This window comes from Lathyrus oleraceus, chromosome 4 (genome assembly GCF_024323335.1).
Source record: "Lathyrus oleraceus cultivar Zhongwan6 chromosome 4, CAAS_Psat_ZW6_1.0, whole genome shotgun sequence".
In the NCBI taxonomy this organism is placed as follows: Eukaryota; Viridiplantae; Streptophyta; class Magnoliopsida; order Fabales; family Fabaceae; genus Lathyrus; species Lathyrus oleraceus.
This window is the reverse complement of record NC_066582.1, coordinates 71025036-71049562: the sequence shown is the minus strand read 5'-3', so window position 1 is coordinate 71049562 and position 24527 is coordinate 71025036. Positions and strand designations below refer to the sequence as shown.

The following is a 24527-nucleotide window of genomic DNA, read 5'->3' as shown; positions in this document are numbered from 1 at the left end:
ACGACCGGAGACCTCTTAAGATATTTGCCCAACCCTCTGACGAGGAACCTAGTTCTAGTATAGTAAACCCCCTCATTCCTGCCAACAATTTCGAACTAAAACCATCTTTACTGCAATTGGTGCAACAAAACCAATTTGCGGGTCTCGCTACTGAGAACCCAAATCAACATTTAAAAGTCTTTATCCAACTGGCCGACATCTTTAAATCCAGCGGTGCTTCACCTGATGCGATTCGTTTAAGATTATTGCCTTTCTCCCTCAGGGATAGAGCATGTTCATGGTTAGATTCACTTCCAACTAATTCAATAACTACCTGGGAAGACCTTAGAAGAGTATTCATTGCTAGATATTTTCCCCCTAGTAAGATTGTTGTTCTTCGAAACCAGATAACTAGATTTACTCAAAACCAAGGAGAATCACTTTTTGAAGCTTGGGAGAGATATAAAGAGTTGTTAAGAGTCTGTCCACACCATGGTCTAGAACAATGGCTAATCGTTCATACCTTCTACAATGGACTTCATTATAACACAAAGATGAGCATCGACGGTGCTGCTGGTGGCGCACTAATGAACAAACCTTACCTTGAAGCTTGTGACCTAATTGAGGATATGGCCCAAAACCATTACCAATGGGGAACTGAACGAGCATCAATAGAGAAAAAGGAGACCCAAGGTGGAATACATGAGATAAGCTTTATGGACATGATGCAGGCGAAAATGGATGTTGTAGCCCTTAAGGTCGAACATATTTCTACAAACACTAACACCGCAACGGTAGTCCACACAGAGTGTAAACTTTGTGGATCTAAAGGACACGAATAAGTGGAATGTAACCTTTTGAACGACTTGAACACTGACCAAGTGAATTACGCCCAAGGTAACCCGTTTTCAAACACCTACAACCCTGGATGAAAGAATCACCAGAATGTTTCCTATAAAAACCAGAACCCTATCCAAAATTATGCACCTCAAAGACCACAAGGTTATCAAGCCCAAAAACCAAATCAACCTATGCAAGTTGTGCCCCAGAAGCCTAACCTTGAGAAGATCATGGAGAGCTTTATATCAGGCCAGACTCAGCAAAATAAAGAATTCCTAAACCAGAACATTCACGTAAACGAACTGATAACGCAATTAGGGACCAAGGTTGATCAGATAATCACTCACAACAAGATGCTTGAAACCCAGATCTCGCAGGTAGCACAAAACCAAGCCCCGCAAACTATACCTGGAGGACAATTCCCTGGACAACCTCAACTCAACCCTCGAGGGCAAGCTAACGCTATCGCATTATGAAGTGGGACCGCTTACGAAGGGCCTCGTAACCCAGCAACGAGCGAGTCCAAAGCTTCTAAAGAAAATATACCTACCAACCAAGGAGAGGAACTAGTGGAACCTCAAAAACAAACCGACCAAGAAGGAGAAGCCAAGGATAAAACTTACAAACCATCATCCTCGTACAAACCACCAATCCCATATCCGTAAAAACTTAAACAAACCAAAATCAATAACCAATACTAAAAGTTTATAAAAGTAATAGAGAAGCTTCATGTAGAGATTCCTTTCACTGAAGCCATCACCCAAATTCCATCTTACGCCAAATTTCTCAAAGACATCTTAACTAACAAGCGTAGGCTTGACGATCCAAAACCCTTGGAATGCAATTTTATTTCCGAGAATAAACTTGCTAAGAAGGAGAAAGACCCTGGGAGTTTTTCTATACCTTGCATTCTAGGGAGTCATGTGTTCGACAAAGCTTTCCTAGACTTAGGTGCTAGTGTGAGTTTAATGCCCTTAGTTGTGTGTAAAAGGTTAAACTTAGGAGAATTACAACCAATTAAGATGTCCCTCCAATTAGCCGATAGGTCTGTTAAGTACCCTGTAGGCATTTTAGAAGACATCCCAGTTAGGATCGGTTAACTTTATATCCCAACAGACTTTATGGTCATGGATATCAAAGAAGACGACGATATCCCTATCCTTTTAGGTAGACCATTTTTATCAACAGCCGGAGCTATAATAGATGTTAAAAGAGGAAAATTAACTTTCGAAGTAGGGGATGAAAAGATAGAGTTTATTCTTTCAAAGTTCCTGATGACACCAATCATAGGAGACACATGTTATGTGATCGATATCATAGATGAATGCATAAGGGAATTTGATCAAGAAGAACCTGTGATCGAACCATTTTCAAACCCGAATGAAAAGGATGACGAGCTAAAGGAAACAGAACCTCACACTAACGAATGTTTGGATCTTACTCCAACCCTTTCACCAAACTCTCGAAAACCAGTTCAAGAACTTAAGGAATTGCCCAAGAACCTAAGATGTGAGTTTTTGGATAAAGAAATGAACCGCCTAGTAATAGTTAGTGCCACCTTAAACCAAGAAGAGACAAACCAACTCTTGAATGTTTTACGAAGATACCCCTCTGCCTTAGGATAAAACATCTCTGATTTAAAAGGTATAAGCCCATCCGTGTGAATGCACAGGATCTCGCTAGAGGAAGATTCAAAACCTTCCAGAGAACATCAGAGAAGAATCAACCCTGTAATGAGTGAGGTGGTAAAGAAGGAAGTCCTTAAACTGCTAGAAGCTGGTATAATCTAACAGATCTCCGATAGTAAATGGGTAAGTCTTGTACATGTGGTACCCAAAAAGGGAGGCATCATAGTCGTGCAGAATGAGAAGGGCGAGCATGTGGATAAACGTATAGAAGGCGGATGGCGTATATGCATAGATGATAGGAATCTCAATAAGGCAACTAGGAAAGACCATTTCCCCCTTCCATTCATAGATCAAATGCTTGAGCATCTTGCCTGACACTCTTACTTTTGTTATCTGGATGGATATTCTGGATTTTTCCAAATACCCATACACCCCGAGGATCAAGAGAAAACAACCTTCACCTGTCCTTACAGAACATTTGCTTACAGACGAATGCCGTTTGGACTCTGTAATGCGCCGACTACTTTCCAACGTTGTATGATGTCAATCTTCGCAAATTATATCGATGGAATTATGGAAGTATTTATGGACGATTTCTCGGTATGTGGGTTCGACTTTGAGAATTGCCTCATTAATCTTGAGAAAATCCTATAGAGATGTGTAGAAGTTATCTTTGTGTTAAACTGGGAGAAATGCCACTTTATAGTTAAAGAAGGCATAGTGTTAGTACATATAATATATGAAAGAGGCATTGAGTTCGACAAAGCAAAGATAGAAGTTATAGAAAACCTTAACCTCCTAAGACAGTTAGAGAAGTCCGTAGTTTTCTTGGACAAACCGGTTTCTACCGACGCTTCATCAAAGATTTCTCTAAAATAACAAAACCCCTGATCGAACTTCTGATGAAAGACGTCGAATTCATTTTCAATGAAAAATGTATCGAAGCCTTTAATCGTTTAAAACAAGCACTAATTTTAGCACCCATTTTACAAACTCCGAATTGAACTCAACCCTTTGAAATAATTTGTGATGCTAGCGATTTCGCTATAGGAGCTATTTTAGGGAAAAGATAAGATAAGAAATTACATGTAATATATTACGCTAGTAGAACCCTAGATGGCACTCAACTAAATTATATAACAACAGAGAAGGAACTCCTAGCTGTGGTTTTTGCAATTGATAAATTTATGCCTTATCTTGTCGGATCTAAGATTATAGTCTATACAGACAATGCAGCTATCTGTTACCTTCTAAGCAAAAAGGATGCGAAACCTAGATTACTCAGATGGATCATTTTGCTACAAGAGTTTGACTTAGATATTCGAGACAAAAAAGGAACAGAAAACGTAGTTGCTGACCATCTTTTCAGACTAGAGCATTTGAAGCCAGACCATTTACCTATAAATGATGATTTCACCTACGACAGATTGATAGCTAAGTTAGATATCATTCCCCCTGAACCTGATATAGACAACTTTGGGACAGTTTTAGAAATTAGCAGAGTACCATGATACACTGATTTTATGAATTATCTAGCCGCTGATATCATACCATCTGACCTCAATTATCAACAAAAGAAGAAGTTCTTTAAAGATATAAGACATTTCTATTGGGCCGAACCACTCCTTTTTAAAAGAGGAACAGATAACATCTTTCGACGTTGCGTCCCGGAAGAAGAAGTTAGAAATATCATAGAGCATTGTCACTCTTCACCCTATGGTGGACATTCAAGCACATCCAAGACATACACTAAGATCCTTCAAGCTAGTCGTTATTGGCCAACACTATGGCGTGATGTCCATACTTATATTGTCCAATGTGACCGGTGCCAGCGCGCTGGAAACATCTCAAGACGCGACGAAATGCCTTTGAAGAACATCCAGGAAGTGGAATTATTTGACATTTGGGGTATTGATTTCATGGGACGTTTTCCACCTTCGATGGGAAACAAGTATATTTTGGTAGTCGTTGACTATGTGTCCAAATGGATAGAAGTTATAGCCTCACCCACTAACGACACAAGAGTAGTCATCAAGATGTTTAAAAATAATATTTTTCCCAGATTTGGAGTACCATGACTTGTCATAAATGATGGTGGATCACATTTTATATCCATGATATTTGATAAACTCTTAAGAAAGTATGTAGTAAAACACGGAGTAGCTGTTAGATGCCCAAAAGTGCTTATTTGAGCTATCAAATGTGGGCATCTTTCACTCCTTTTTGTTGCTAAAGTGTTCGAAACCGCCTTTGTTTTAGATGAATTGCAATACAATGTTAAACGATCTTCGTACCTTTAATTTGTGCGTTATTATGCAGGAATTAGGCATGAAATAATAGAAAATGAAGGCACAAGAAAGTTGGCAAAGGGACCAAGAGAAGAAAGCATTCATCAGCATACTCTCTAGGCGAGTGGTGTAGCGAAGTGCTCGCTAGGCGAGCACCCAGCGAGCTGCTAGCGAGCATTGCCAGAATTTTACAGTAGCAAAAGTCAGCAAACTCGCTAGGCGAGCAGCCAGCGAAGATGGTAGCGAACGCGCCCACACTTGGTCAAAAGCACAGCCAACACTTACTCGCTAGGCAAGCCACTAGCGAGCTCCCAGCGAGCAATTCCAGTAGCAAAACCACCAAAACTCGCTGGAGCGAAGGTTGAAGCGTAGGCTTCGCCTAGCGAAGGTTTTGTTCGCCTAGCGAACATACTTTTTGGAACTTAGATATTTCTCTGGGCGCAGGTGCCTCTGGTGCCTATTTTGGGGCTCGCTAGGCGAACCATTCTGCTCGCCTAGCGAGCATGACAGCTCAGACCTCAGTTCTATAAGTAGCAAGGGCTACTTTTTGGAAGCCATACTTTGTACTTTTACTTAGCATTTTCTTAGATATTTTCCAGCATTGCTCTAGAGATATTTTGTAACCTAGAAACCCATTTTTCTTCATCTCTTAACATTATTCTACAAAAAGAAGGTGGATTCCCATCCAATCTCAATTCTTTGACGTGGATGTTGATCAACCTTCAACCGAGACTTGTTGTACAAGCCACCATGAAAATGAGTGGCTAAGTTCTTCATTTTGTCAAGGTTAGATGTAGATGATCATAAGCTTTGTGTGTATATGAGATGATCTTCATTTGTAAACTCTTTAATGATGAATATATGGTGAAAACTTTGTTTTATCGATAAATCTTTGTGTTGGTTTATGATCGAGAGATGTTTACCAACTCTTTACCTAGGTTTTCATCCAATCTTGTTTGTTAGCTAGAGATAGTGATGAATGATTTTGTTCACCATAAAGTTGAACCAAAAAGTTGTCATTTTGATAGATTGTGTTAGAGATAAACAATGGATCAAAATGGGAAAACCCACAATGTGTGTTAGAGATAAACACATTGAGAGGACTTTGTGAAATAGTTTATCATCTAAAGGAGTTTATGAGTTTGTTGATCGAACATATACATGCAAAGTGATCGCCGAACCCTAACTTTGACAATCTTTCTCAAATAGAAAAACCAAAACTTTTACTGCATTTTCTTACACTTTTATGCAAGCTACCATGACTAAAACCAAAACCCCATTGTTACTACGAGTTAAGAATTAAAACAACTGTCGAACGACGGCGATATCTCACAATCCCTGTGGAGACGATAACAAAAACCCGACACCAAAACTACACTCAACAAAATGGCACCGTTGCCAGGGATTGTGAATTGATATTGCGAGCATCGCAATAGTTGCTTAATTTTTAACTTTTGAATTTTTGACTTGTGCTTGTAATTTGTTTGGTTTTGTGTGCAACTTTCATTTTATGCGAGGGCAGGTTCCTGAGGACGAACTTCTTTTTGATCCTGAGATCGAAAGAACCGTCAGGAGACTGAATAGCAGAACGAGACGAAGGAGGCAACAAGCTAGACAACGACAAGAACAAGGAGAAAGTTCTTCTACAATACATCCACCACCTTTCATACCGATCATGGATCAACCACCACAACCACCGCCCATGTCCACACCTTATGTCAACAGTCCAAGGAATACTGCTTAGTTTGCCAACCACACGAGAAGGCAAGCCGAGATGAAAACGGGAACTCTTAACCTACTATATGGAAGTCCATTCACCGGAAGGGACCATGAAGACCCCTTTGCTTTTCTCACCAAATTTTATGAGATGGCATTGGCGGCCGGAGTTGATCAAGCTCAAGAGCTACCGTTGTTCAAAAGATTATTTCCCCACGCTTTGCTCGACAAAGCAAAAGATTGGTACTTGGATCAAACACCTGCAGTCATGACGGATTGGAACGTGTTGGAAGAGAAGTTCATTGAAAGATTTTTCTCCCACAACCGTTTCATGGAATCCAAAACGGCAATCTCCGTGTTTTCACAAGGGACCAACGAATCATTGAATGAGGCGTGGGAAAGATTCAAAACCATGCTTCGGAAGTGTAAAGGACATGGTTTTGACGAATTGACTCAAATCCACATTTTCAAAAATGGCCTCCAACCGAATTGCAAGACTTTGTTGGATGCTACCTCGGGTGGTTCTTTATTGTCTAAAAGCGCCGAAGAAGCTACTGATATCATCAACAGAATTGCTCTAAATGACCTCCAAAGTCAAAGTAGAGGCAACTCTTTGAAGAAACCGGGAGTGCTTGAACTTGGGACGAACGATGCTATTCTTGCCCAAAACAAACTCATTTCACAACAAGTGGAACTCTTAACTCAACAAATAAAAGAGTTGAGAGAACCTTCAAAAGCTAAACAAATAGCTTGTTGTGAACTTTGCAAAGGTGAGCATGACACCGAATTTTGTCCACCTCCCGAGTTCGAAGAAGTAAACTACATGGCGAACCAACGAGACTACCAACCGAGGCAACAACCACAACAAGCGTATCAACCACATCCTCCAAATCAACAACAACACTTTCAAGGGAATCAAGGGTTCCAACCAAGGACTAACTACTACCATAACCAAGGTTATGGGGGTGGTTCTTCTAGCCGTCAAAACCCTCCCCAAAATCCTTACCAACCTCAACAACCGCCGATCGTGACTTCAAAATTGGAAGAGACATTAACACAATTTATGCAAATGTCGATGGCTAATCAAAAGAGCAACGATACGGCAATAAAAAATCTCGAGACTCAAGTCGGACAACTTGCTAAACAACTAGCAGAACAACAACCCGGTCCATCTTTCTCGGCGAACACGCAAACGAATCCTAAAGAGCATTGTAAAGCGATAACGACGAGAAGTGGAAGGGAGTTGATTAGTGAGAATAAAAAAAGAGATGAGAGTGAAAAAAGAGAGGAAGAAAAAAATGATGAGGAGAAAATAATAGAGGATAGTTTTGATGGTGAAGTTGGGGAGTGGAGCGAGGAAGAAGTTGAAAAGGACGAAAAAAATGGTGAAGTTGAAAACAAAGGAAGTGTGGAAGTCGAAAAGAATAAGAATGATGAAGTGATGGTGGAGGGAGTGAAAAAGAAAAGAGCGAGGAGTTCTAGAGTTGCTAAAGGAAAGGAGGTAGTGAGCACTACTCCAATCCAAAACCTTCCGTATCCACATGCTCCATCTAAGAGGGAGAATGAACGACATTACGCCCGGTTCATGGATATTTTCAAACAACTGCAGGTGAACATTCCGTTTGCCGAAGCATTGGAGCAAATGCCTAAGCATGCCAAATTCATGAAAGACATACTTACTAAAAAGCGGAGGTACACGGAACCGGAGACCATTGTCCTAGATGCGAGCTGTAGTGCAATCATTCAAAGGACGCTTCCAAAAAAAGAGGTTGACCCAGGCCGAGTCACTTTGCCGGTTAAAATTGGTGATGTCTATGTCGGAAAAGGACTAATTGATTTGGGGTCAAGCATTAATCTTATACCTTTGTCTATTGTGAAGAGGCTTGGCAACATTGAAATTAAGTCCATCCGGATGACTTTGAAATTGGCCGATAAGTCGACTACCCATCCTCATGGCGTAGCCCAAGATGTTTTGGTTAAAGTCGACATATTCTTTTTCCCGGTCGATTTCATTGTGATTGATATGGAAGAGGATGATGATGCTTCGCTCATTCTTGACCGACCGTTCATGAAAACCGCACGCATGATGATAGACGTTGACGACGGTTTTATGAAGGTAAGGGTCCAAAATGAAGAAGTTACATTTGACCTATTCGAAGCCATGAAGCATTCAAATGATAGACGTGATAGTTTTCGCATTGATGCGATTGAAGAGGCAACCTTTGAAGTTTCTAAGCATATTCATGAGATATGTCCTATGGAGTTAGCTCTTGATGACTCCTTTGAAGTTTTCACAGTTGAAGAAGAGCAAGCTCTTGATGAATGCTTAAGGGAACTCGATAGTTTAAACGAATTACAATCGTGGGAAGTTGAGGAGGAAGACTTGAAGAAGGAGGTTAATGAAGAAAAATTGCCTATTGAATTGAAAATGTTACCTTCTACTTTGAAGTATGTATTCCTCGACGAGACCGAAGCAAAGCCGGTCATCATAAGCAACCTTTTGTCAAAAGATAAAGAAGCCCGTTTGATCAATGTGTTGAAAAAAAATCAAGAAGCCATGGGTTGGACTCTTTCCGATCTCAAGGGAATTAGTCCTTCCTATTGCATGCACAAGATCTTAATGGAAGAGGACTTTAAGCCGGTAGCTCAACCGCAACACCGCTTAAATCCTACTATGAAGGAAGTTGTTAGGAAGGAAGTTGTTAGGATGCGGGAATGATCTACCCGATTTCGGATAGCCCATGGGTTAGTCCTATGCACGTGGTTCCGAAGAAAGGTTGCATTACCGTGATTCGAAATGAAAAGGATGAATTGATCCCGACCAAAGTTGCAATGGGGTGGCGTGTGTGTATTGATTATAGGCGGTTGAATACCGCAACACGAAAAGATCATTTTCTACTCCCGTTCATGGATCAAATGCTAGAAAGACTTTCGGGGCAACAATACTATTGTTTCTTAGATGGCTATTCCGGATATAACCAAATTGCGGTTGACCCGACCGATCATGAAAAGACGGCTTTCACATGTCCCTTTGGAATTTTCGCATATCGTAAAATGCCCTTTGGGTTGTGCAATGGATCGGCGACTTTCCAAAGATGTGTGCAAGCTATTTTTGCCGACCTTATCGAGAAGACAATGGAAGTCTTTATGGATGACTTCTCAGTATTTGGTGGTTCCTTTAGTCTATGCTTGGCAAACTTGGAAACAGTTCTTGAAAGATGTGTGAAGACCAATCTTGTGCTTAATTGGGAGAAGTGCCAATTCATGGTGACCGAGGGGATTGTGCTTGGGCATAAAGTCTCTTCAAGAGGGCTTGAAGTTGATCGTGCTAAAGTTGAAGTGATTGAAAAGTTACCTCCTCCAGTGAATGTGAAGGGAATCCGAAGCTTTTTGGGGCATGCCGGTTTCTATCGGCGCTTTATCAAAGACTTCTCAAAGGTAGCTAAGCCTTTGAGTAATTTGCTAGCTAAGGACCAGGTACTTCTTTTAACTGATGAGTGTTTATAAGCTTTCGAAATTTTAAAGGAAAAATTGGTTACCGCTCCAATTATAGTCGCTCCAAATTGGAATTTAAATTTTGAACTCATGTGTGATGCGAGCGACTATGCAATCGAAGCGGTATTAGGCCAAAGAAAAGAGAAAAATTTTCATGCGATACATTACGCAAGTAAAGTTCTTAATGAGGCTCAAATTAACTATGCCACCACTGAAAAAGAATTACTTGCGATAGTGTATGCGCTTGAAAAGTTTAGGTCTTATCTTATAGGGTCAACAGTCGTAGTGTATACCGACCACTCGGCGATTAAATATTTGCTCACCAAACCGGACTCGAAGCAAAGGCTCATCCGTTGGATCCTCTTGTTGCAAGAATTTGATGTTGAAATCAAAAGACAAGAAAGGATCGGAAAATTTGGTGGCGGATCATTTATCTCGCTTAGTTAATGTGGAGGTTACCGCTTCAGAGAAGGAAATCCGAGAAGAGTTTCCTGACGAAAAACTTTTCAAAATTCAAGTTAGGTCGTGGTTTGCAGACTTTGTGAACCATAAGGCTAGTGGTTTGGTGCCTCCCGACCTAACTTCGAACCAAAAAAGGAAATTTCTCTCGGATGCCAAGTACTACGTATGGGATGACCCATATTTGTTTAAGTTGGATGGTGACAACCTTTTGAGAAGGTGTGTTACCGGCGATAAGGCGCAAAGCATTCTTTGGCATTGTCACAACTCGCCTTACGGCGGACACTATAATGGGGTAAGAACGGCCACTAAAGTCCTTCAGTCGGGATTTTATTGGCCCACTATTTTCAAAGATGCTCATGCCCATGCGCAAGGTTGTGATAGTTGCCAAAGAAGCGGTGGGATTGGTAAGAGAGACGAGATGCCTCTCCAAAACATCCAAGAGGTTGAAGTATTTGATTGTTGGGGTATCGATTTTGTAGGACCATTCCCACCCTCTTATGGTAACGAGTATATGCTTGTGGCTGTTGATTACGTTTCAAAGTGGGTTGAGGCGATTTCCTCACCTCGGGAGGATGCGAAAACGGTAATAATTTTTTTGAGGAAAAACAACTTTTCCCGTTTCGGAACCCCCCGAGTGTTGATTAGTGACGGAGGGTCACACTTTTGTAATGCACCGTTAGAAAACGTTTTAAAACATTACGGTGTATCACATAGAGTGACGACTCCGTATCACCCACAAGCTAATGGTCAAGCCGAAGTCTCTAATCGTGAGATTAAGAGAATTCTTGAGAAAACTGTGTCAAATTCGAAAAAAGAGTGGTCACAAAAATTGGATGAAGCGTTATGGGCATACCGTACCGCTTTTAAAGCTCCGATTGGGCTAACTCCTTTTCAATTGGTGTTTGGTAAAACTTGCCATTTGCCGGTTGAATTGGAGCACAAAGCATTGTGGGCCCTGAAATTATTAAACTTTGATAAGGATTTGGCCGGTGAGAAAAGGAAAGTGCAACTGCTTGAGTCGGAAGAGATGCGCAATGCCGCATATCACTCGAGTTGGTTGTATAAAGAAAAGGTAAAAAAAATATCATGATAAAAAGCTTCGAAAGAAGGAATTTGTGCCCGAACAGTTGGTCCTATTGTTCAATTCCAGGTTGAAGCTATTCCCCGGAAAATTGAAATCAAAATGGTCCAGGCCATTTCCGGTCAAAGAAGTCAAGGAATATGGAGCTATTGTCATTGAGGACATGGAAAAGAAAGAGAGTTGGATGGTAAATGGCCAACGTTTGAAGGTTTATCTCGGCGGTCATGTGGATCGCGGGAGCTGTGCTATTTCCTTGGATGCTCCTCTGTGAGCATCGAACCGTCGAGCTTATCCGACGTTAAACAAGCGCTTGTTGGGAGGCACCCCAACATTGCAAGTATTTACAGTTTTCTGTTATGTTGTATTGGTGTCCATTTTGAAAAAACCTTGCTGAATGTGCTTTACCTGCTGTTAGGAAAAAACAAAATGTTGTCATGCTCGCTAGCTGCTCGCTAGGCGAAGGCAGTAGCGAGCTGATTCGCTATCTGCTCGCTAGGCGAAGCAGTAGCGAGCGCTGCGTGGCAGCACTTTATTTATGTTTCACAGGGCCACTCATTTGGGCCCAAACACTTGTTATTTCATTTTTTTTTCTTCTGATAACAGTATCCAGCTTATTCTCACACACTCACACTATCACTCTAACATTCATTCTCACTCAAACCCTAACCTCTTGCTTTGCAAACCCTAACCTCCTGTACATTTCAAATTCAACAGATCTCAAACCAGGTTTGCCTCTTCTTCATTACTTTCTGTTTCCAATTGCTTGAAATTTCTGAATATGAGACATTTAGGGTGAATTTGGGGGAATGAGTACATTAGGTTTTGCATGTGGGTGTAGATTTGCATGTACCTTAGAACGATGCCTTTCATGATAAATCATTTTGTTTCTAAAAGGGATACCATGAGACTTAGGTTTTTCTAGAATTTGGTTGTTAAACATTGAAGAACCCAAAACCCGTAAGATTCGCTAGCATCTCGCTAGGCAAATCAGTGGTGAGCATTCGCTGCCACTTCGCTAGGCGAACCTGTAGCGAAGCTTCGCTAGGCGAAGCAGCAGCGACCATGACATTACTTGGATTTTCTGTTTTGCTTTCTAATTTGTTTGGTGTTTGTGTTGTTTCTTCTCTATGTCTTTGCAGATGGCATCCAAGTCCAACATTTCGAAGAAAAGAAAGGTCGGGAGCACTTCCCGTACCGTGCCCATACAGTTTGACACCAACAAATTTGTCGGGGCAAAACAAGCGGCTAGATATGTGGCTTTGGAAAAGCGAAAAATTTTGCCGGAGAAAATATTTATAATCAACCCCGAAGGCACCTACCGTACATTTGTCGGGTTGATTCATAGCAAAAAGTGGGACCGGTTGATATCTCCCCTTAAGCATTATGACATCGAAACAGTGCGTGAGTTCTACACGAACGCACTACCGAACGACGACGAGCCATTCACATGGACGACTAGAGTGTTCGGCTGTACTGTTGCTTTCGATCGGGATGCAATCAACCGGGTGCTGGGTGAACCGCTCCATCTGGGAGCGAATGAGAGGGACACTTACCACCGTGATTTGAGGCTACACAGAGATGCCGATTCAATTTCTGCTGCCCTACTTTTTGAAGGGAAATCAGTTGAGCTGAACCCATCTGGGGTTCCGATGAGATACCATAGGGAAGACATGATTCCCATGGCTCAGCTGATCCTTATGTTGGTTCTGACAAATATCAAACCCAAGTCTCACACTTCAACTGTGCCGATCCCAGTGGCACACTTGGTTCACTGCATTCTCACGAATATCTAGATTGATGTGACGAGGATAATTGCTTTAGAGTTGAAGTCCGTGATTGAGAGCGGGCTAAAGTCGGGGGCACGAGTTAATTGTCCCCTTGCTTTCCCGTGTCTAATCATGGCTTTGTGCCAACATGCGAGGGTGAAGTTACCCTCCCGGAGTCAAGTGAGGATCCCGCCAGCCATCGATGACAGATACGTGGCCAAGTACTGCAAACCGAAGAACTTAAGGAGTAGTTCAACTGCTGATGTTACCGGGACTTCTGATGGTCCTGGTAATTTTGCTCATGGATCCGATCCTTTCCAGCAGACTGTCTGCAACTATAACTGGGATTGGATGGCGGAAACTCAGCGCGCCATGCTAGATATTCATGATTCTATGCAACTATTACAGTTGCAGGTGCGTGACCCCTCCGGTGAGCATTCAATGATGACACGTGAGCAGTTTCTGCAGCACGCTAGCTGGCCTGTGGACAGGCCTGTGTTTGGAGAGGGGGCGGGTGCCGGTGTTCTGGTGCTGCAGAGGATGATGGTGATGAAGATGATGATGATAGTGATGATGCTACCGGTTCTGAAGCCGGTAGTGATGAGGGTTTTGAGTCCTTTGAGGGCTAAGTTTGTTTTATTTTTATTGTATTTTCAGATTTGTTGTATTTTGGTTATGTACTTTTGGGGTGTTTTGTCCCCCATGCACATTTTAAAATTTTTAAGTAATAGTATTGTTTATGTTTTTAATTTGTGTGTTTGGTTTAAATTTCTTTTGTTTTAATAAATTTTTGGTTGATTGAGTGTCAAACCTTCTAGATTGGTTGCTCCTCAAAAGAAGTATCCAATGAAGGTGCATCTGAGCTTGGATGGCAATGATAAAAATAAACAAGTGAATAATGCTAAGGTACATGGTTACCTCCGGTTAGAATTTTAGAATGCATTAAGAACTTTACTCTTTTTGTAATTGAATATTGTTCTTTTTGCAACATAATTGAATGAATGTTTCATCTAGGACTTAAAACCACAAATTGTGAGGAAACCTCCATTGTACACTTAAATGCTGGATTCTAACAAACTTTGTTGATTCATTTGATTTATGCTTTGTCTTTTATTATTGTGAATTTGTGGAAGCAATTAGAAATGATCAAGGCGCTTGTTTTCTTATGAGCACAACCAGTTCCAAATACAACTTACCCGTGAGCAGAGAGAGTATTCGTTAACCCCTTTGAGCTTAAACAGTTGAATCTTAGCTTGAAATAAAGCGAGATGTCAAAAATCTTTTTTCTTGAAACTCGGAAAATTTCGATAATTGTTCTTTTACCGTAAAAAGTCAAGAGCATTCACTTAGGGTGAGTAAAAAATAAGTTGGAGAGAACGAAAATGAAAATTGGTAAGTGCCACAACTCTTGGAAAACCGAGCAAGCATTGAAAAAAAGAAAAATAAAATTAGAAAAGAGAAACATCTGTTTTGTAAATATGATGTAAAAGAAAAGAAAAAAATAGAGAAAATGAAAATGAATGCTTGCTTGGAAGAAAAATAGTGAAAAACAAAAATTGAGTTGTGAAATAAGAGTTGTGAAGGTTTCAAATGAGAAACAAAGGGAACGAAGTTGAGATGTGTAAATAGTGTACAGTGAATGTCTCTTTTGCATCGGCAATCTCGTTTTCAATGGCCTTAGAAATGACCCTTATTTGTAAACCTAACCAAACTACAACCGAAAAGTCCTTAGTGATCTTCGTGCTTCCGCATTTTTATTTATAATTGTTAGACATTGTATGAATTGAATTGATTTCTTCATTGTTTGTTGGAGAGGGAGATTGTCCCCGCGGTTGCAAACGCGTAATTTCTTCAATCCTTATTCGAAGAGGAGAGATAGGGTGATTCATTCAAGATAATATTGTTGTGGATTGTTACATGTTTTACATTGCTATTAAGTTTTAGTTCTTGTGTATTATGTTATTCTAACCATTGGGAATTTGTATCTGGTTGATTCGCTTGTGTTTGAGCCGTTTTATCCAACTTCGGAGAAACCTTTTCCTTAAAGCATATCTTCTTGTCCTTCAAGAGACATACTTTGCTTGAGGACAAGCAAGAATCTAGTTGGGGAGAGTTGTTAGATGCCCAAAAGTGCTTATTTGAGCTATCAAATGTGGGCATCTTTCACTCCTTTTTGTTGCTAAAGTGTTCGAAACCGCCTTTGTTTTAGATGAATTACAATACAATGTTAAACGATCTTGGTACCTTTAATTTGTGCGTTATTGTGCAGGAATTAGGCATGAAATAATAGTAAATGAAGGCACAAGAAAGTTGGCAAAGGGACCAAGAGAAGAAAGCATTCATCAGCATGCTCGCTAGGCGAGTGGTGTAGCGAAGTGCTCGCTAGGCGAGCACCCAGCGAGCTGCTAGCGAGCATTGCCAGAATTTTACAGTAGCAAAACTCAGTAAACTCGCTAGGCGAGCAGCCAGCGAAGGTGGTAGCGAACACGCCCACACTTGGCCAAAAGCACAACCAGCACTTACTCGCTAGGTGAGCCACTAGCGAGCTCCCAGCGTGCAATTCCAGTAGCAAAACCACCAAAACTCGTTGAAGCGAAGGTTGAAGCGTAGGCTTCGCCTAACGAAGGTTTTGTTCGCCTAGCGAACATACTTTTTGGAACTTAGATATTTCTCTGGGCGCAGGTGCCTCTGGTGCCTATTTTGGGGCTCGCTAGGCGAACCATTCTGCTCGCCTAGCGAGCATGACAGCTCAGACCTCAGTTCTATAAGTAGCAGGGGCTACTTTTTAGAAGCCATACTTTGTACTTTTACTTAGCATTTTCTTAGATATTTTCCAGCATTGCTCTAGAGATATTTTGTAACCTAGAAACCCATTTTTCTTCAGCTCTTAACATTATTCTACAAAAAGAAGGTGGATTCCCATCCAATCTCGATTCTTTGACGTGGATGTTCATCAACCTTCAACCGAGACTTGTTGTACAAGCCACCATGAAAATGAGTGGCTAAGTTCTTCATTTTGTCAAGGTTAGATGTAGATGATCATAAGCTTTGTGTGTATATGAGATGATCTTCATTTGTAAACTCTTTAATGATGAATATATGGTGAAAACTTTGTTTTATCGATAAATCTTTGTGTTGGTTTATGATCGAGAGATGTTTACCAACTCTTTACCTATGTTTTCATCCAATCTTGTTTGTTAGCTAGAGATAGTAATGAATGATTTTGTTCACCATAAAGTTGAACCAAAAAGTTGTCATTTTGATAGATTGTGTTAGAGATAAACAATGGATCAAAATGGGAAAACCCACAATGTGTGTTAGAGATAAACACATTGAGAGGACTTTGTGAAATAGTTTATCATCTAAAGGAGTTTATGAGTTTGTTGATCGAACATATACATGCAAAGTGATCGTCGAACCCTAACTTTGACAATCTTTCTCAAATAGAAAAACCAAAACTTTTACCGTATTTTCTTACACTTTTATGCAAGCTACCGTGACTAAAACCAAAACCCCCTTGTTACTACGAGTTAAGACTTAAAACAACCGTCGAACGACGGCGATATCTCATAATCCCTGTGGAGACGATAACAAAAACCCGACACCAAAACTACACTCAACAGTAGCAACACCATATCATCCCCAGACTAATGGTTAAGTGGAAGTATCTAACAGAGAGATTAAGCAAATCTTGGAAAAAACTGTTTCAATATCTAGAAAAGATTGGTCTGAAAAGCTACCAGAAGCATTGTGGGCTTACAAAACTGCTTACAAAACCCCTATTGGAACTACACCATACCAGTTAGTCTACGGGAAGTCATGCCACTTACCTGTTAAACTCAAGTACAAGGCATATTGGGCCATCAAGACCCTGAATTTGGATTACCTATGTGTGTGTTTAGACTAACATTTACAATATTTGCGATTTCAGGTGTCCTCTATTTTTAACCTAACTTTTCAGGATGGAGAATTCCGACACTATGCCAGTGATCTTTCGTGACCTAGTACAGGAGCAACGCTACTCAATGCTTTCCCAGCGTCTAATGCTGCCCGCCAGATATCCTGATTCAAGCTGCATGGAGGCATTAGGCATTGAGCCTAGTGCCAGGCATTTTCTGCAATCGGTTGCAATGGGATGAGTATACTGGTGCGATGCATGCGACTTATAGGAACCTCACTTTGGAGTTCTTGAGCTCACTGAACTACGAGCCCTATGTTGGTCACGCTGCTGATGGTGGCTACATTAATTTCAGGTTGTTTGGGACTGAATACACTATCAACCACAAGCGTTTCAGTGTCTTGCTTGGATTTCAGTAGATGAGTAGAGAATTGCACCTACCAGAATCAAAGTCCTCACCAATAATCCAAATCTTCAGAGTCCAAGCATGCATTCTGAGTTGGTTATGCTTCGTATGGAGATAGCCCAGCTTCGCCAGGAGCTTGCTGACGTTGCTTTGCAGGTCGAAGTATCAGATATAACACATGCCACTGAAGCCGATATACTGAACAATGAGATCGCCGACCTCCAACACCAGATCGCGGAGCTCCGAGGATACGAAGTCGAGGATACGAAGTCGAGGAGACTCCATTATTCCCTGAGCATTGATGTTATCACTGACCGAGAGATGCCGTTTGATTTACCTATTTCCCATTGTTTATTATTTATGCTTGTTTTTATTGTTCCTTTTGACTTTATGCTTGCTTTTTCTTTCCTAGGTTCTCTCGACCCGTGACTTATTACTAACTCCTCACATATATATATATATATATATATATATGCATTGTTATTATTATGTTTTTATGTCTATTTTATTTTATTTTATTTTATCTCACTTTACTATTTTAGTTTATCTTATTTTATTTTGTCAAGCTTAATAAAAAAAACAGCATACCATATAAACCTATGTGCACCCCCCCTTCTTGCAAAAATAAAGACAAAAAGTTGTGGCCCAAGAAGCAATGAACAAATCCGGCCCAACCAACTCCGAAGCCATGGCGGGCGCCATAAGCCTCATAAAGAGGATATTTTGGTGATAGTGATCGACAACCTAAGAACTTAAGGTTAGATTAATTATTTAATTAATTAAATATAAATTAATTACTTAATTAATCAAATATAGATTCACATAATTAATTATTAATAAATTATATTATGATCAATTCTTATAAAACACTAATTATTGATGAATTATTTGATTGAATTTTGTGTCTGAATATCGATCATAATGGATTAGACCATTCAGTTAAGCCCAATGAAAAGTCTCTGTCCTTATTTCTTTTAGTTATTTAAGTGTCGTCTAATTAGACAATTAACATATTATGAAAATCCTGAACGATAATGAAGGTAGTAATTCTTTCATACTCACTCTTATGATGACCGTCTCTCAAATTCTACAAGGTACACTGTTCTTATTGTTGTTGATTATTCTTTAATATAATCATATGTTAAAAAAAAATCAAAATTCAAATTGAATCCGATATAGATGACTCTGATACCACTTGTTAGATTTGTTTTTTGACTGTATGATTTCCAACAGAAAAGAAATTAAGAACAAAACTCTAAACTAATCTCTACGAGTCGATAACCCATTAACTTATATCCCTTAAACTCATACTATAATTCAATTAGAAAATGAAAGTGGAAGTATATTTGAGTTTGCTATTGAAATTGTTGAACGTTTGCGGATATGTGATCTTCCGATTTGTAGAGTTTTTTAGAATTTCTTGAATCTCTTCTGATGGGGAGGAAGAGAGAATCCTGATAAACTATGTGTTTCAATAACTTTATAAATCGGAACCATAACCCATATAAATAATCATATATTTTTCAGTTTTTAATATTTTAATTTGATCTCTCATTGAGTTAATTTATGGTATTTATACAATAACTTTACATTTTATGATATTTATGTTTTTAACCTCACATTTAATATTAATTAAACTCTTTTAAGTCTTGATTAATTAAAATGATTTTAATCCTTTAAATATTATATTTGTGATGCAAAATTCTATTCAATCATCTTCAAGAATGTTAATGGCTATATGATCACATTTGACACAAGGTTGTGCTAAGGTTTTTTTGTTTGTAGCTATTGTGGTTTCGGAGCACTTTGTTTAAGCAAGTCAGAATATTATTGTGGTTTCGGAGCACTTTGTTTAAGCAAGTCAGAATATTTTAACAGATTTCAGGATTATATCGAAGGAAAGATGAAAGAGTTGGGTTTGAGTGACTTTGAGATTGTGTGACTTTGGTAACTTTGTCTCTATCTCTCTAAATCAAATTTTCTCTCTTAATAAATAATATATTTTAATCATTCATTCATCTTATAATTTGCCTAAAGTCACAAAGTGTAAAGTCACTTAATCCAATCCGAAAGATGAATCAGGGTTTAGGTGGTGAAAACGGCCATAGTGAAGTTAGAGTTTCAATTTTTCTCCGTAATAATTATTCAAATTCTTTTCGATATCAATTCATCATTATTTTCTAAATTTTATTTCCCTTGTTTGATCATCATTGAAATTAGTCGTTTTATTTTTCTACTTGATTCTTACACTTAACCCGTAGCTCTTTTACTCTGATATGATTTACATATCAACATGTCACTGTTAAAAACAATTATATTATAATGGTTAAAAGTATGTTTCTCATAAATTTATTTATGCAGAAAAAGTCATATTTTTTGGTTAAAAAAAATCACTTACAAGCGTTTTAATTTCTTTATTACATTTTTTAAATAAGGAACTTGAAAAAAAATAAGAATATGTTGTATTGAGTAGTTCTCACAAATATCATTTTTAATAATTTTTTTAAAATTAAAAAAAAAATAGTAGAGTAAACAAACACAAAATAGTTTTATTGTTTAGAATAATATTTAATTTAAATTCCTAAATTGTTGAATATTTTTATATTCCATCACCAATGGCCCCTCATACCACCTTTCATTTATAATTTATATTTTATAGTATCCCTAGCATTTTATTTGTATGGCATCATTAAGAAACTTAGCTTTCATATTCTCTTTTGTGATCTATTTATTTATATGTAAATATCCCCTATTGCTTTCATATTCTTTTTTGATAAAAACCGAATCAGTTTATAATGCGAAAATCATAAATGGCGTGGAACTTTTGATTCACACATTAATTAATGATACTATATAAAATGACACTGGCTAATGATGTTGATGCTATTAATTTGACTTGCTAAATTTTAAACTCATATTTAATTATGATTAGGCAATGTCAATCTCATAGGAAAGAAAACTCTAACTATAGTTAATCCAAGAGACATATAAGAGGAATAATTAATTAACTAACATCCATGATATCTGGAAACCTATATAATACAAATATTTTGTAATTAAATCCCACTTTTAGTATTCAAATAACTGGCCCGTTAAAAAAATATAAATTATATTTTTAATTAATAAAACACACGACAATGGAATTTGGTTAGGTTTTGTGGTTGGAAGAGGTGGATTGTTTGATACAATAGAGGCAGAAAATCAGAAATTGTGTATGAATGAGTCTGTTTATATTAACATATAGTAAAAGAATAAGAGACAAAGATAGTTGGGTTACATGTTTCAATTGTTGAAAGTGGTTCAAATTTTTGGTCTCAAAAGTCACACATTAATGTCGGGTTTGTGTTTTCTAAAAGCATATATAACATGCTGTTACATATATATGAAACAAATTACTACTATTATATTATTATCTGTTCTAGCTTGTTCTCTTACGTGAAATTCAACCCATACTTAGTTATTATTTGAGCAAAAATCTGGTTTTAGATTTTATAGTTTAGACTATTGGTGCGGTACAGTGCCAAAACGCACACTGATAATGGAATCCAACAAAATGAAACTAAAGTATACTTAAGTATACTTGCTAACCATGTTTCTAAAGAATCTTTTTAGTATTATATATTTTACATTGCAAGTCCACGGAGGAGTATCATTTAAAACACTTTTTTTTTGTTGCTGTTTTTTCATTAACTTCATTTTTCATTGTTATGTTTGAGTCAATTTTCAGTCAAATAGATATATGAGTGTAATCTAACATAAAAAAAATGAATGGAAGGGGTGTAATCTAACATAAAAAAAATGAATGGAAGGGGTGTTATCTCTTCTAGAATATATGATTTTTGTTAGCTTTGGTTTCACATTGTATAAGTTGGTAGGTTGATGTTGTTTGATTCTTTAAGTAAATAATTTTTGTGTGTTAGATTCTCTACTTTCATGTTAGCTTTGGTTTCACATTGTATAAGTTGGAAGGTTATAATGGGGTTTCTTTTGTTCTTTATTCCACACAAAGTTACTCTTAGTGTGTTTGAATCTTTCGTTTCATAACAAATGATGGTTAATGTGGGGTAAAGGGTTTAAGCTTATTAGGGAGTACCATGAGTTTTAATTGAGATACCGAAAAGTTTTCTAGAGGTAGTGATTTTGGGTTCTGAAAAGTGAATATGTGAGTAATTTTCATTTAACGAAAAGTCTACAGAAGTATTAAAAAGTAAAACATTGATGCCAACAAGTCTAATACAAGAAGAGAATACTGATATGGTGGATATGGTCAAAATTTTCATTATTTGGTGTCTTAGAGATAAAGTGTTGGTGAAATTCACTGGGAGGAAGATTGAGTCGAAAAGGTAAGTTGCACCTGAATCATTGTATATGACCAAGTATTTGAATCATTTGCTATGTTTGAAATAAATAATCTACTCATTTCTGATGGTGGAGAACAAATCAAGTGCGGAGAAATTGACAAAATTTCACAAAATTATGAATGACTTGCAAAATATTCAGGTTAAACATGATGATGAGAAGACGACTCTACCGTTATTGAGTTTATTACCTAGATCTTTTAAAAATTTCAAGGATATCATTCTTTATGATAAGGAATTCATGATCCCTTTGGAGGAGGTCCAATCGGATATAAGAACCAAAAAGTTAACTAAGATGAAAAAGTTGAAAGTTGATAATTGTGGAAAAAGCTTGAATAGTTTAAGAGGAATGATTCAGAGTATGGTCAAATAAAAGGGGGAGAAATCTAGGTCTAAGTGCAAGTCTAAGGGGTTTTACAAGTCGAAGTATGAATGTTTTATTTGTTTAAATTGTGGTTGCCTTGTATAAGGATAGTTATGAGAGTGTTGGTGCAGTAGTGATAATGAGTTTAGAGATGGAGAAAAGTTGGGTCATGGAATCAAGATAGAAATGCATTTCTAGTTAGTAAAGACTTTCATGATAAAACCAAATTGTGGCATTTGAGATAAAGGTGTGCTAGAAAAGGATGGTTGATTAAACTATTTTAAGCAAGGTTTTTTAGGTAGTGAGATATTAAACACACTAAAATTTTGTGATAATTGCATACTAGGAAAGCAATATAGAATAAAGTTTTGAAATGGTGTGCATGATTCTAGTAGTCTGTCTGAGTATGTTCATTCGGATATTTAGGGCCCATCATGTGAGAGGGGTTTATGTTTTCTCACTATGATTAGTGATATTTCTATAAGATTATGGGTTCACATTTTGAAACATAAAAGTGACATTTTTGAAAAGTGTAAGGAATGACATATTCTTGTTGAAAGTTAGTTGGAAATTAAACTGAAAGTTTTAAGAGCTAACAATGACTAATAATTTAAAGAGTTTTAAAGGAAATTGGGTATAAAGATACATAGAATTGTAGATGTCAAACCACAACAAAATAGCCTAGTTGAAAAAATAAATATGATCATTTTGGAATGGTAAAGTGCATGTGTTAGATCTATTCATAACCTTATGATTACTATCAATATAGAAATCAAGAACATAATTCTAAACTAATCCCTACGAGTCGATAACCTATCAACTTGTATCCCTTAAACCTATATCATAATTCAACCAGAGAATAAAATCGGAAGCGTACTTGAGTTTACCATTGGGAATCACCGAAGGTTTGCAGATATTTGATCTCCTAATTTGTAGAGTTTCCGTATGGCTCATTGATTCTCCTCTAATAGGAATGAAGAGAGAATTTATGATAATCCATTTTGAGTTGTCTACAAATGGGGATCATAATCCCTATAAATAACCTTATGGTTATTTCTTAGTTTTTAATATTCTAATTCGATATATCATCAAATTAGATATTGACTTATGGTATATACACATTAATTTTACCTTTCATGATATTTATGCTTTTAGCCACAAACTTATTATTAATTAGACCACTACAATTTTGGCTAATTACATAATGACCCTAACACATACAATATTACATTTGTGACCCAAAAATTCTAACAATCTCCCACTAGTCACATATTTAACTTTACATATGTGTTAGAATTTATGAGCTCAAAATTTGTCATTATATTCTTTAAGAATATCCAAAGTATCTCGTCCAATAGTCATGTCAGTACACATAATCAAAGTGATTTTTGTTATATTAATCATAACGAAACCCTTCAATGATTACTAATAGTGACACAACTAAATAACATAAATCCATCATGAAATATGCAACATGAAAATCACATGAAATTGGTCTATATATGTTAATTTTCAATACGTCCTACTTTACTTTAGTGAGATCATTCAATAACTTTATTGTGCAAATATAAACTGACTAATATCAAACTTTATTAATTGAAAAATATCTAAGATCATAGTATACATACATAATACCAAACACATAACATAAAATTCATAATCGACTAACTCCCACTAAATCAAAGACTCCTCAAACGGTAAAACGCTCATGTGAGCATTGTGCTCATGAAAGTCTTTTGGTGGAAGACCTTTTGTAAGAGGATCTGCTATCATGGAGTTTATACCCAAATGTTCTATAGAAATATGTCTACTTTGTTCCATTTCCTTAGCAACTAGGAATTTGATGTCAATATGTTTTGACTTGGTCGAGCTCTTATTATTGTTGGAATACAGGATGACTTATTTGTTGTCACAATGTGACCTAAGTGACCTTTCAATTTCTTCCATAATTTGCATCCCATTGACAAGATTCCTCATCCAAATCCCATGGTTTGATGCCTTATAATATCCTATAAACTCTGCTGCAATGATGGATGAAATCGTAAGAGTTTGCTTAGCACTGCACCAAGAAACTGCACCACCAACCAACATGTATATATAGCTTGAATTGGATCTTTTACTATCTTAACATCTAGCAAAATCTGACTCACTATATCCAATGATCTCTAACTGTTCTGACCTCCTATATGTGAGCATATAGTCTTTTGTTCTCTTTAAATACCTCTTAACCTTTTTGGCTGTTTTAC

The 24527-nt window shown here is 37.8% G+C and overlaps 1 non-coding gene across 1 annotated transcript; it reads right to left on the bottom strand.

Annotated features, from left to right (window-relative positions):
- Positions 1-371: 371 nt before the first annotated feature.
- LOC127077665 (small nucleolar RNA R71) lies at positions 372-478 on the bottom strand. Its single transcript, XR_007787450.1, has one exon. It is a non-coding gene; the product is annotated as a small nucleolar RNA R71 (small nucleolar RNA).
- Positions 479-24527: the final 24049 nt, after the last annotated feature.